Source organism: Ictalurus furcatus, chromosome 14 (genome assembly GCF_023375685.1).
Source record: "Ictalurus furcatus strain D&B chromosome 14, Billie_1.0, whole genome shotgun sequence".
NCBI classification, from domain to species: Eukaryota; Metazoa; Chordata; class Actinopteri; order Siluriformes; family Ictaluridae; genus Ictalurus; species Ictalurus furcatus.
The window spans coordinates 5,463,708-5,476,948 of record NC_071268.1 but is presented as its reverse complement, the minus strand read 5'-3'; positions in this window follow the sequence as shown (position 1 = coordinate 5,476,948).

Genomic DNA, 13,241 nt, shown 5'->3' with positions numbered 1-13,241 from the left:
TTCATTCATGTTTTGATATTTAAAAAAAAAAAAAAAATCTCTATAATCTGATTTTCAGGTTCTGTTTCAGTATTCATAAAGGCCGAGCATGCTAAAAAGCAGTGCTTATAAATCTAAAAGTCCTTGATGTTTCAATGGTGTGGCTCATTGGGTAAGTTTCTGATCCAGTGATCAGACATTTGTGAGTTTAAATTCTAGAGAAACGCTTAGGCTGCTTTCACACTCCGTGATGTTTTTTTCTCAGGATGCAATCCTGTGGGAAGCAACTACAAGGCGGGTGGAATGCAGCCACTTAAAAAAGTTCTACCACCAGCATTTCTTTCGTCACAACAGATTGCTTCCCAAGTAAAATTGCTTAAAATAAAAAGTTGAACTTTTCAGAAAAGTGCCAAGTGACATCAAGGGATTTTTAATCTCCCGACCAATCAGGTTGCAGTTCAGGGGGCAAGCAAGAAAAAACAACATGGAGAACAGTGCTGGTGTAACAAAAATAGTTGACGCATTAAGCTTAAACTTGCATGCAGACATGGTCGCACATGTGCTATGTACACTATATGGCCGATAGTTTGTGGAAACCTGACCATCAATACTCATATGTGGTTCTTCCCCCAACTGTTAGAAGCTCACGACTGTATAGAATGCCTTTCTATGCTGTAACATTACAATTTCCCTTCACTGGAACTAAGTGGCTCAAACCTGTTCCAGCTTGACAATGCCCCTGTTCACAAAGTGAGCTCCATGAAGACATGATGTGTTCAGGAGTGGAAGAATACGAGAACACCGACTGCACCCCAGACCCCCTCACCCAACATCAGTGCCTGACCCTACTAATGCTTTTGTAGCTGAATAAACACAAATCCCCACATCCACGCTCCAAAATCTAATGGAAAGCCTTCCCAGAAGAGTGGTGGTTATTATAACAGGAAAGGGGGAATAAATCTGGAATGGGAAGTTCAACAAGCAGATATGAGTGTGATGGTCAGGGGTCCAAAAACTTTTGACCATATAGTGTAGCATAAACAGCTGAAATACAATAATCAGAATGAAACCATCTATTCTATTCTATTCTATTCTATTCTATTCTATTCTATTATATCATATTATATTATATTATATTATATTATATTATATTATTATAAAGATGGCAGATTTATTTTGCCAGCTCTGAGCTTCCCCAGATTCACACTGGATATGTTGTCTAAAATATGATAAGTTGTTATTTTTGGGACATTTATTGCCATCCCATGTCACACATCAGTTCAACTTTAATGGCTTCATACGGTAAAATGTGGCCTAGTCACACTCTTAACTTTCTGCCAAGCCAAAGCTCTCTCAAGCTGCATCACCCTCACCATAGTCACACTATATATGGAAAAGAAATCAAAACCTTCTTCTTCTTCTTCTTCTTCTTCTTCTTCTTCTTCTTCTTATTGGCTGTAATAGCTAGGTGGTAGGGTTATTACCAGAGAAGGTGCTCTGACCAACACTTTTCCTGTAGAGTGTAAAAGTATCCTAATAGTCTGTAGGGTATAATCTTTAATCTTCAACTGCTCAGCTGTATTATCTGCACACCGCTTTGGGCAAAAGTGTCTGCTAAAACTATAAGAATGTAAATATTATGCACTGTAAATGTAATGACCCTGCATATTTTGCCACTTTGAAGAGCTCACATGGCGTTCAGAGTGAAGAGTGACAGTGGGACTGAGAGAATGTTGGTGTGTGAAGGTAGAATAGTGTATATGTATGTGAATTCTGATAAGCATAATCAGCACCCAGCACAATATTGGCAAAAATGTAAAAATATGCCCCTCTGTGTGTACAGATTTTAGAGAAAACCTATTTTACTTCTTGCTACAGTAACAACAGATCTCTTGTACACACACACACACACACACACACACACATACCTCCTGAAATCACAAGGCATCCTTGATCTTGTGCTAAGTAGCTTGTAATCATAGGATGATGAGTTGTATTTTTTAGTTCAGAGTAAGGTTCCACTACCTTAGAATGTGTTTTCTTTTGCCTACTGCGTGCTTCCTCAGACTCAGAATGCACCTGGCCTTCTGCTGACATGGTCTGCCACAATATGACGAACTGGTTCTGTACTGACTTTAGAACGTGTGTGTGTGTGTGTGTGAGAGAGAGAGAGAGAGAGAGAGAGAGAGAGAGAGAGAGACAGACAGACAGACAGACAGACAGGGACTGCATAGCACACTGAAGCGTTACACAGTCAGCTGCAGCGATCTGTTCAGCTGGAGCCCTACACATTAATAACTGGAGTGATTTACTACTGAATATAGAGCACCAAATAAATCCTGCTGAAACGAGACAAATAATTAAAGCAAAGGATATTTAGGAACGCGAGAGAGGCAGACAGGAAGAGAGAAACCAGGGTAATCCATCAAAGTCAGGAGCTCATTGCTGTAGATAGAGCATAAAAAGGCAAACTTTAATACTGTTTCCTTTACCTATTAGCACCAAGTCTGATCTCTCTCTCTCGCTCTCTCTTTCTCTCTCTCTCTCTCTCCCCGTCTCTCAGCTTCTCTGTATAATGTCACTCTTACATATTAAGTGAGAAGTAGCCAGTTATCTTCAAGCTACAGAACATCTAAAATTCAAGAGTTATAGTTTTATCTATTTTAAACATACAGCTACAGTTAATCTAACAAAAAGGGACTGATTGAGTAAGAAAGAGAAAGTTATTGTGCTAAATGAAGGACTCTTTACTGAGGCTGTGTGCAAGGCAATGTCTTCCCAAGTGTAGGACTGAGAAACTCCGCCCTCATATAAATGACTTCACAGAATGTTTAGCAAGAAATTAAATGGTACACAAAGGAGAACATTATTCACATCATTAGATAGCTGCATCATTAAGGGCACTTTCATGCTGACAGAATTTGATTTATTTATTTAGAGCCATGGTGAATATGCTTGTATATTTTGGTTTGTTTCAGCAGGTGAAAACGCTTCACTCGAACTCCGAGAACTCTGCTTGTGAAATGTGCACTGAAATGCACTGGGTTGAAATGCACTTGGTCGCTAGTGTAATTGTAATGTGCTCATGCTAAGCAGCATAAGCTGCATGTTGACCTGATGTCGTGATGAGGTTCACTGCTTGTTGGCTATTTTGGGACTAAGGAGCATTTACACCAGCTTTTAAAAACAACAACAAAAAAGTATATCTTCAAATACTGTAAATGAGAAAGTGAAAATGAGAGGGTGCAATTTTTTTTAATTTATTTCCATTTGGTAATGTGGCCCCCATCGCTGCCTTATTAAGCGACAATTTAACAATCTTTAGGGTCAATTTAAGCCAAAATTCAAAAGAACTATGAAATCGCCATAAAGCTGTTCAAGGTTTACTTAATAAGAATGTTTGTACTAGGAAGTTGTGAAGTCAGTTGTTAGGCAGGGCTCCACGGTAACAATTTTTTTAGTAAAAAATTTAGGAACACAGTTGAAATAAAATTTTTTAGTTTTTTAGAGATGGTAACATTAATGTGCCACAATATAACACACAAGTAGGCATGAGAAAACTTGAGCTGGTCAATTATGACAGAATTTAGGAACATAGTGTGAGCCATGACACATTAATTTACCTTCTGATAAACTACATTTAATATTTTCAGTTAATTTTACAGACAGTATGCAAAAAAAAACAACCGTTAACCTGTTCCACCTTGTAAACAAATACAATAAACATCAATGTTCAGTGTTTGAAGTCTGCTCCTCTTAAATATATTTAAAGCTACACTATTAGACATTTCCCACTGTCATGGTTCTGGGCTGGAGTCAGTTCTCGAACCGCTCTGTGTATATTGTGTATATATCTGAATAATCTCGTATAGGATGTGACTGGGTGAGTTCATTTACCCGTCAGATGGAAAGCGCTTTAGTTTAACGGTGTTCATTACTGACGCTCCCATCAGGATTTTTACGACCGAAACCGATCCAGATACCAATCTTTTTTGTTTAAGCTTTAATCAGGAGGTCTGTCATAAACAGTTAAATGTAAGCTCTCTGCTCATGGTCACTGTTAATTGAATTAATTAAAATAAAAGCAATGACACAAATACTGTTGGTTAATTAATAAATAAATAAGCATAAAATATTTATTTTTAAATATTTTAAACAATAAAGAGTCCTAATTAAAAGTAGACTAACACAAAAATGATCCATATTAGGAAAAAGGCTAATAGCCTTCTAGGAAATAGTGAACTAAGCTTAATGTCAAATTGGTTTTAAATGTAGTAATAAAACATTATTTAATTTGTCATTTTATTGATATTTTATGAATTTATTATAATATCTAGTTTTTTATATGAAATCATTTATTTATAACTAAGCACATTTTCTGCCTTTACTGCCTTTGTTTGTTTATCAGTTGTTCTTTTTAGATGGGTTCCCCCAGTCCCTCAGTGTTGCCATGTCTGACGTACTGTGCCATGTGATGTACTGTGTTACTCTTGTCATCATAATGGCTTCTTTGCAGTATTTACACACTTGTTCGGTTGACTGAGGAGATGAAAAGCAGTGTGAAATAACTGTTGCACGGTGTAGATGCAGTATGCAGAGTTGTAGTTGTAGTGCGCCTATACCTTTTTTCAGTCGCACAAAGTCCTTTTCAGTCGCAAATGCTCCTGAAATTGTTGCACTGTAGAGCCCTGTTAGGTCCGCCTTTGTGCACTTGTGTATAGCTATAATGATTTCAGGATATTATTTCATTATCAACAGTAAGCGTCATTATTAAATCCAATTCCTATCCAGCAGAGGGCACTGGAATGCAACACTGGAGACCTTAGATCATGCAGGACCCTGAATAGAGCAGATATGAGTGTTTCACTAAGAAGAAAACAAAAGCAAGTACTTAGAATGCTGGAGAGAGAGAGAGAAAGAGAGAGACAGAGAAAGAAAGAAAGAGGGGAGGAGAGAGATGAACTCTACAAGTATTTAAAATCCTTCTCCAGTGGAGAGACAGCCCTTGTAATCGAGACTCTCATTAATGGCAGCCTTTTACTGAACCAACTCAGGCGTCTCAGTAAACATTTAACAGTGGATAGGCCTGAAAAATAGCAGAAGGAAAGAGAGATACACTATATGACCAAATGTTTGTGGACACCTGACCATCATACTCATACTGTATGTGCTTGTTGAAAATTCCATTCAAGATTTAGTGTTATAATAACCCCCACTCTTCCCGGAAGCCTTTCCACAGGATTTTGGAGCATGGCTGTGATTTTGGAGCATGCCTGTCTTCATGACCGTTCCTTTGTGGACAGGTTTCAGGCCTCTTAGTTCTATAGTGAAGGGAAATTGTGAAGCTACAGTGTACAAAGACATTCTATACAATTGTGTGCTTCCAACATTGTGGCAACAGTTTCAGGAAGAACCACGTTTGGGTGTGATGGTCAGGTGTCCACATACTTTTGGCCATATAGTGTCAGCTAAGGGTTTAAACAAGGAGATACTAACCCAAAATGAGTGTGGAGATTAAATGTAATAAAGCATTGGATCAGTGCCTAGATGGAAATAGCTCTTGGCAGACATGTGGAGGAACAGAACAAAAAGTACAAATATGACAGGATCATATATTTGCTGCAAATCTAGACAATTAAGGCATAATAAATTGTGATGATCTTATTCAGAGCTTAGTGGAAACAGACATTGTCATCACTCTTAGCAGACAAAACTTTATATCAGCAGTTGCATGAGCTATAAGATCACATGCTCTGCCCATTTCTCTCGCTCTCTCTTTTTCCTCTCCCACTCTCATTCATTTTCTCCTTCAATATCTCATTCTCCTCATTCTGCCAGAGGCTTAATGAAAGGTGTGTCCACTGGGAGACAGCAGAAACGGCACTCTGCAGCCTTCATTAACTCAGGTATAGAGTTGGACCTCTTTCTGTCCCTCTTGCCTACCTGCCAACTGATAATATCAAAAATAGACCATAGGCTGTGTAGAATAATTATTCTTTTCAATTTGCTGGTGACTCAGCAGAAAAAGACTGTCTAACCTGCTAAAGTTTAAAATGATTAAATCTACATAGGTTTAATCTTCTGCTGTAGCCAGCGAGCTGAATACTTCAGGGCACCAACACACACAGCTGTTCTTCTGGGTAATGATGTGCCCGGTGCATGAGTGAGCGTTTATATAAGTCATGTTGATAATAACGGGTGTATGCTCTCATGTCAGGCGGCAGAAACTTCTGCATCCTTTTGGACACGGCTCTGAACCAAGATGAGTCAGCCGTCACTTTGGCTTACTCTGTAACCAGGCACTGAAGTGATGCGTCTTCACTCAGAGGCTTTATTTAATGTGGCACTGCTTTTGGTACACTCCCTCCTTCTGACTGAGACATCATACTCTGATATGATCCTCGCCTGATCTAGGCAAGTTCGTGGTGACTACTGAGAAACACTTGCATGGTAGATGCTAAATGCATCTCCTTTACAAAGCACCCAAACTCCCTAAAGTAGCCACAGTCTCATCAGTGGTTGCAGGCTTTGAAATAAAAATTCAGGTGTTCTTATGTCTCAGGGTGGACCCTCACATGTATAACCTTGGCTGACTCAGTGTGCTCAGAACAAGTAACCTAGATTTCTTCTAAGATGGATATGCTGTATAATACAAGGTACTGCACAAAGTCGCTCTCACACTATCCTGTTCCTTTCAGTGAAGCATGGAATTTTGATTCTAGTCTAGTCTAGGTTATTATTTCTGCTGCCACACTTCTGATCACAATTTAAAGTTAACTAAGGAAAGCAAATATAATTTAGGTCATGCAACAAATTCATTCTGTAACTATTGTATATGCAAGACTATTGTATACTGTAAAGCCCAAGATGAAAAAGTAATCAATTATGCCACAAAAAGCATTTAATAGTAAGTATATGGTAATTACAGGACATTTCTTTTATATAATTTGTGTTTTGAACTGTAAAAAATATAGTAACATGAAAACTATCAGGTTTTTACAGTATAATTGCACAGAATTTAAAGGTCCAATAATCTGTATCATTGAAGAGCATGAAAAAAAGAAGCATTTAGCTGTGACCTTAGTAACAGTGTATGAACCACTAAGAAAAACTGTTTGGAAAACTGTACTCCATTCTATAGGCACTCTATTCTAAGGGCCACCATAGATCCTGGGCTTCATGAACATGGCGGGAATCATTAAAAAATTGGACCCACCTAACTGTTAGAGACCTACTTTTAGGGACTAATCTTACCTAATGCACCTTTTAATACAAATAATGTACAACCCCAATTCTGAAAAAGTTGGGATAGTATGGAAAATGCTAATAAAAACAAAGAGGAGTGATTTGTAAATGTACTTTGACGTGTATTTAAACAATAACTGTATAAAGACACGGTATTTGATGTTTTGCCAAATGAACTGCATAGTTTTTTGAAGATAAACGTTTATTTTGAAATTGATGCATGCAACACATTCCAAAAAAGTTGGGACAGGAGCAATTTAGGACTAATAGCGATGTGACAAGTTGAAATAAGAAGGTGATGTGAAACAGGTGAGGCAATCGTCTAATCATCGTATATAAAGAGCCTCTAAAAAAGGCCTAGTCCTTCAAGAGCAAGGATGGGTCGAGGTTCGCCAATCTGCCAACAGATGCATCAGAAAATAATCCAACACTTTAAGAACAACATTCCCCAAAGACAAACCGGTAGGATTTTGGCCATTTCACCTTCTACAGTGCACAATATAATTAAAAGTTTCAAGGAATCCGGTCAAATCTCGGTGCATAAAGGGCAAGGCCAAAAACCACTTCTGAATGCACGTGATCTCCGATCCCTCAGACGTCACTGTCTTAAAAACCGTCATGAGTCTGTAATGGAGATCCTGACATGGGCTCGGGAATACTTTGGTAAACCTTTGTCAGTCAACACCATTCGCCGCTGCATCCACAGGTGCACGTTAAGGCTTTACTATGCAAAGCAGAAGCCATACATCAACACTGTCCAGAAGCGCCACGGACTGCTCTAGGCTCGGTCTCATCTGAGATGGACAGTAGTACAGTGGAATCGTGTTTTGTTGTCCGACGAGTCGACATTAAAAATAGTTTTTGCGTAAAATAAGACAATGAAAATCCTGTACAGTTGCACAGCTGAAGAAATGCACAACGGATGAATGGGGGGAAAATTCCACTTGTTAATCTTAACCAACTTAATAAGTATTATTAAAAGAAAAAGTGATGTTACACAGTGGTAAACAGTCGACTGTCCCAACTGTTTTGGAGTGTGTTGCAGTTATCAGATTTGAAATGAGTGTATATTTGCAAAAAGAAATTAAATTCACAAAGTAAAACATCAAATAATGTGTTTTCAATATAGTACAGCGTGAACTGAATTTTCAAATGACTCTTTTTGTTGTTTTTTTTTTGCATTTTCCATAATGTCCCAACTTTTTCGCAATTGGGGTTGTAGTACTTGAATTGAATATACAAATACATGGAATTTAATAAATGAAATAGAAGGAGTATACTTCAGAAGTCCATTTCTATTAATAAGAGAAGTAATATAAGGGTCTCAAATTGATTATTTTTTGTGCACAATTCGTTTGTGGTTCATTTTGTGGTCTTGATTTGTGTATTTTGAAAACAAAGTTCAGTTTGCACTGCTTCACATTTTCCTTAAGGGATAAAGAACTTGTGGTTTGCTGTACATGCATAGCTCCCGCATTTTGTCACCTTACAGAAATTAAGAAAAAATACTTAAATGGCTTTCCGTAAGCAGTGTTAAGTAGCAGCATGACAGATAAGCTAATAGAGGCTCTGTGCTACAAGCAATTATGCTGCAGAGCTTAAGTAGTAGTAGTAATATTAATAATAATAATGTGTCAGTGACAGAAACAATAGTTACTGTATAGTGCTATTGTAATATATGTGATGTATGCATGTATTTTGTCTACACCAACCACTCACATGAGCTAAACAGTCAGTAGCTCTGTGGCATGAAGCATGAGTTGGTTTTGATGGTTCAGAAAAAAAAACTTTGTTGCTTCATTTTCCCCCCAGATATGTATAGTATTTCACTTCACTGACTAGGATCAAATTATATAAAGTCAGAGAAGTCTAACTTCCATTTAATAAAAGTATGCACTCAGTATTGCACAGTATCTTTATCAGTATCAGTATCTTTTCAGTGGAATGAGAAAACATGGTTTTACCATCTGAACTGATGGTGACGTAATGGATTCAACAGTTGAACAGTGTGTTGAGACGATATAGACACACGTGCAATTCCAGGTTGATTCATAACATTTCCAGTTGACTGGAACTTCTTAATTATTGTCCTGATGGTGGAAATGGGCATTTTCAATGCTTGTGCTATTTTCTTATAGCCACTTCCCATTGTGTGAAGCTCAACAACCTTTTGCCACACATCACAGCTATATTCCTCGCTCTAACCCATTATGAATGACTAAGGGAATTTGGCCTATGTATTACTTCATATTTATACCCCTGTGAAACAGGAAGTTTGAACAATTTCCTGTTCCTAGTCACCCAGCTGAACTAAAAAAATGTACAATATCAATGGGAATATACTTCAAATATATTTTTCTGATATGAATTCATAGGGGTGTTGCACACCTATATTTAAGGGTTTTTCCCCTGATAAACCTGTGCTTTGCTTGCAGTTGTTTGATATAAATGAGAGCAGAGTATTTTTGTGAATTATTTGAACAAAAGATCAAAAGTTTAACTAAGTTTAAACAGTATATATATATATCCAGCCATCGAGCCACTTGACCTTCAGGCTCCTTGATGGACATCAACCACTGGAGCGCAGCATGGTCTGTCCATATCGTGAATGGTGCACCACACAGGTATTTTAAGTGCCTTACTGCCATTACCACCGCAAGGAGCTCACGTCAGGTGACACAATAGTGCCTCTTGTACTTGGTAAAGACCCTGCTAAAGTAATAACACCGCCCCCATGCCAACATCACTTGCATCCGTGTGTAAAACAAAAGGCAGAGTGGTGTCAGGTGGAACAAGGACTGGAGCTTCAATCAATGCCTGCCGAAGGGTATCGAGCACCTTCTGGCAGTCGTCAGTCCAGACAAAGGCATGGTCTTTCTACTGGTGGTGGAAGACCGGCACCCCTATACATGAGAACCCCCTTACAAACCTCCTAGAGTAAGAAGCTAGCCACAGGAAACTCTTCAGTTGTCTCAGGTCAATAGGTGTTGGCCAGTCTCTAATGGTGTGAATTTTGTCCTCCAGGATGCCTATGCCCTCCCTCCCTAATTTGTGTCCAAGGAACTCAACCTCCTGCCTCATCCAAATCATCCAAATTTACAAGACATTCACAGCGAGGAACTCCTTCCACCACTTGGAAGAGGCCCATATTTGTACAGATTGTGATTTTGGGAGCGGACTCAGGAGACAATGCAACTTGCCAGTAGCCTCTCCTCAATTCAAAGGTGGAGAACCAGGACGAACCAGCCACCAAGTCGAGGGACTCTCAGCAGGCAATATGAATCCTTTTTTGTAACTTGGTTGAGATGCCTATAGTCTATACAGAGCCACCATGTGGAACCAGGACGAATGCTGAAGCCCACGGGATCTCTGAGGGCTCAACTATACCCACCTGCAACGTTTCCTCCAACTCCTTATCCACAGCTTACTGTCGACCCAGGGGGAGACGATGTGGCCTTACTGTTATCAGCCAGGCATCTCATGTGTCGATAACATGCTGCACTAAGTGGGTTAGGCCCACTTCATTCTCATTGAGGGCAAAAATGTCCCTGAAGTCCTCCATGACTTTCCACAAGTAAAGGGCCCCTGGGCATTTCCCTGCATTCGACTGATCCTAGTGCACTGTCTGATCAGATGGCCTGGCTGGCCACAGCCCCAGCAAACTGAAGGTCGGCGGCGTGGGTGTGTACATTACAATGTAATTGTTTATTAATTAATGTTGAGAGGGGCACTTTTAAATAATTAAAAAAAGGGCAGGGGCTCGAGCCCACAGAGCACCCCCTTCCACACGACCCATTAATGAACTCACCATTCAAGCATTAGCCCCCGAAATGCCGCTAATTCAAAAGCTAAAGTGAAATGCGCACGGTTGCATGGGCATTCATAACCAATTTAAAAGCGAGGGGTAGGTAAAAGCGCCAATGAAGCGCCAAAGCCCTGCAGATAGGGTTACCATCTTCTATTTAGTTTCCCCTCAGCATTTTTATAAAATCCAAAATATGACCACACTTCGGATTTGCTTCAGACTCATACTGGGTGTGTGTGGACAGCGTTTACCTCGAGTTTTATAAATCACGATAATCGCACACTGTTTTAATGATAATTAATTGTAATGTGGTAATACTAACTGTTGGGGAATTTTATCATGGTTTGTCATGAGACCGGTAACCGTTTCATCCCTATTTTATATATATATATATATATATATATATATGTGGGGAGTTGGGGGGGAGTGGGGATTAGAGCTTATCTTTCTCCATATCATCCCAGGTCCACATGACCTCAGTGCTATGCGGTTGTCACTAGTCCCGTGAGTGTCTGACTGCTGACCCATTTCATAGCACAGTTTAAATATATACTAAGACAAACACACACATACACATAGAGGTACTGATTATAGAGCATCTGGTCTGCTTTGAGCTTGAACTAGGATCTCAGGATGTCTTAAATGTATCCATGAAAAGCAGATGAAACTTATGTCTATGATAATGCTTCCTTTTATTTAATTTTATATGCAAATATAAATGGCATTAAGCAGTAGGTACTGCTCATAGTGCTTGTTGCTCACCACTTCTACAATAGGCACATCTGGTTTTGTATTCTGAAAACGTATGCATGCTTTCCCCAGACTGTTTTTCCTCCTGATGTAGTAGTGTGTCCTCAGGCTATGTTTCAGTGATTAGTAGCTACATGAATTGTATAAACTTTGTGTGTCTGAGAGTTGTGTAATATAAACAACATGGTCTCACAGTTGCAAATTCAAACCCTTTCATACCTTTTCTTGATAGTATCACTACGTCATTTGTATGAAATCAAATTAAATCATGCTGTAAAATCCAGGATTCTCGTTAGGGCATCCCTGGTCTATAGACTCATCATACTCTGACTATACCCAAATATGGACAAAAGTTTGTTTACACCTGACCATTACACCCATATGTGGTTCTTCTCCAAACTGTTTCCACAAAGTTGGAAGAACACAGTTGTATAGGATGTGTTTGTATGCAGTGACATGCCAGTGAACACCTTTGGGATGAACTGGAATGCTGACTGCACCCTAGGACTCCTCTTTTTCTGTCATCAGTGCCTGACCTCACTAATGCTGTTGGGGCTGAATGACACAAATTCCCACAGCCATGCTCCAAAATCTAGTGGAAAGCCTTCCCAGAAGAATGGAGATTATTATAACAGTAAAGGGGGAATAAATCAGGAATCAGTTTTTCAAAAAGCACATATGGGTGTGATGGTCAGCTGTCCACAAACTTTTGCCCATATAATGTATTTGTTATTTGAGAAGATTGTGATTATAACAAAATACAAAATGGGCAATGACTGGAGATGGAAAGACTCCACAGGTCTCCTGCTGACAGGTAAAATAGTTGTGCTACAAATCAGGCGATTTAAGTTCATCAGCTATATTTTTGTATGTAGAGATCATATGAATACCTGCCACTGGGTCTTCAAAAGGCTGAACAATGTTAGTTTATTAGGTATTCCTGCAGCATCACAATTATTGATAAAAAGGGTCATGTAAAATGTCTATGGTTAATTTGCTTAATGAAATTATGACATTAACCATAGACATTCAGCGAAAATATGAGAGAAATTCACTCAAATTAATAGAAATAATACTTAAATATTATTATAATACTATAATACTATATTTTATATATATAGTTATATATACTATAATATATTATTTTATATTATAAAATTATAATACTTAATACTTAAAAAACCCCACTTCTCTTACTACCAAACAGCATTGAGTCCTCATCTCTAATGTTTGATGAGATTCGAGAATAAGCAGCATTGAATCTGAAACCACTCCTGATTACACAATCCAGGGTCCTAGCTAATCTGTGGTGGATTCTCCTCTTCCCCTCACTCCACAAACGTGCTTGTGTGTTCACTCTTTTTTCCATATAGTATGTTTTAGATCATTGTCCTGCTGGAAGATCCAACCACAGCGCAGTTACAACATCTTGGCAGAGGCAGACAGATTTTTATTTAAAATA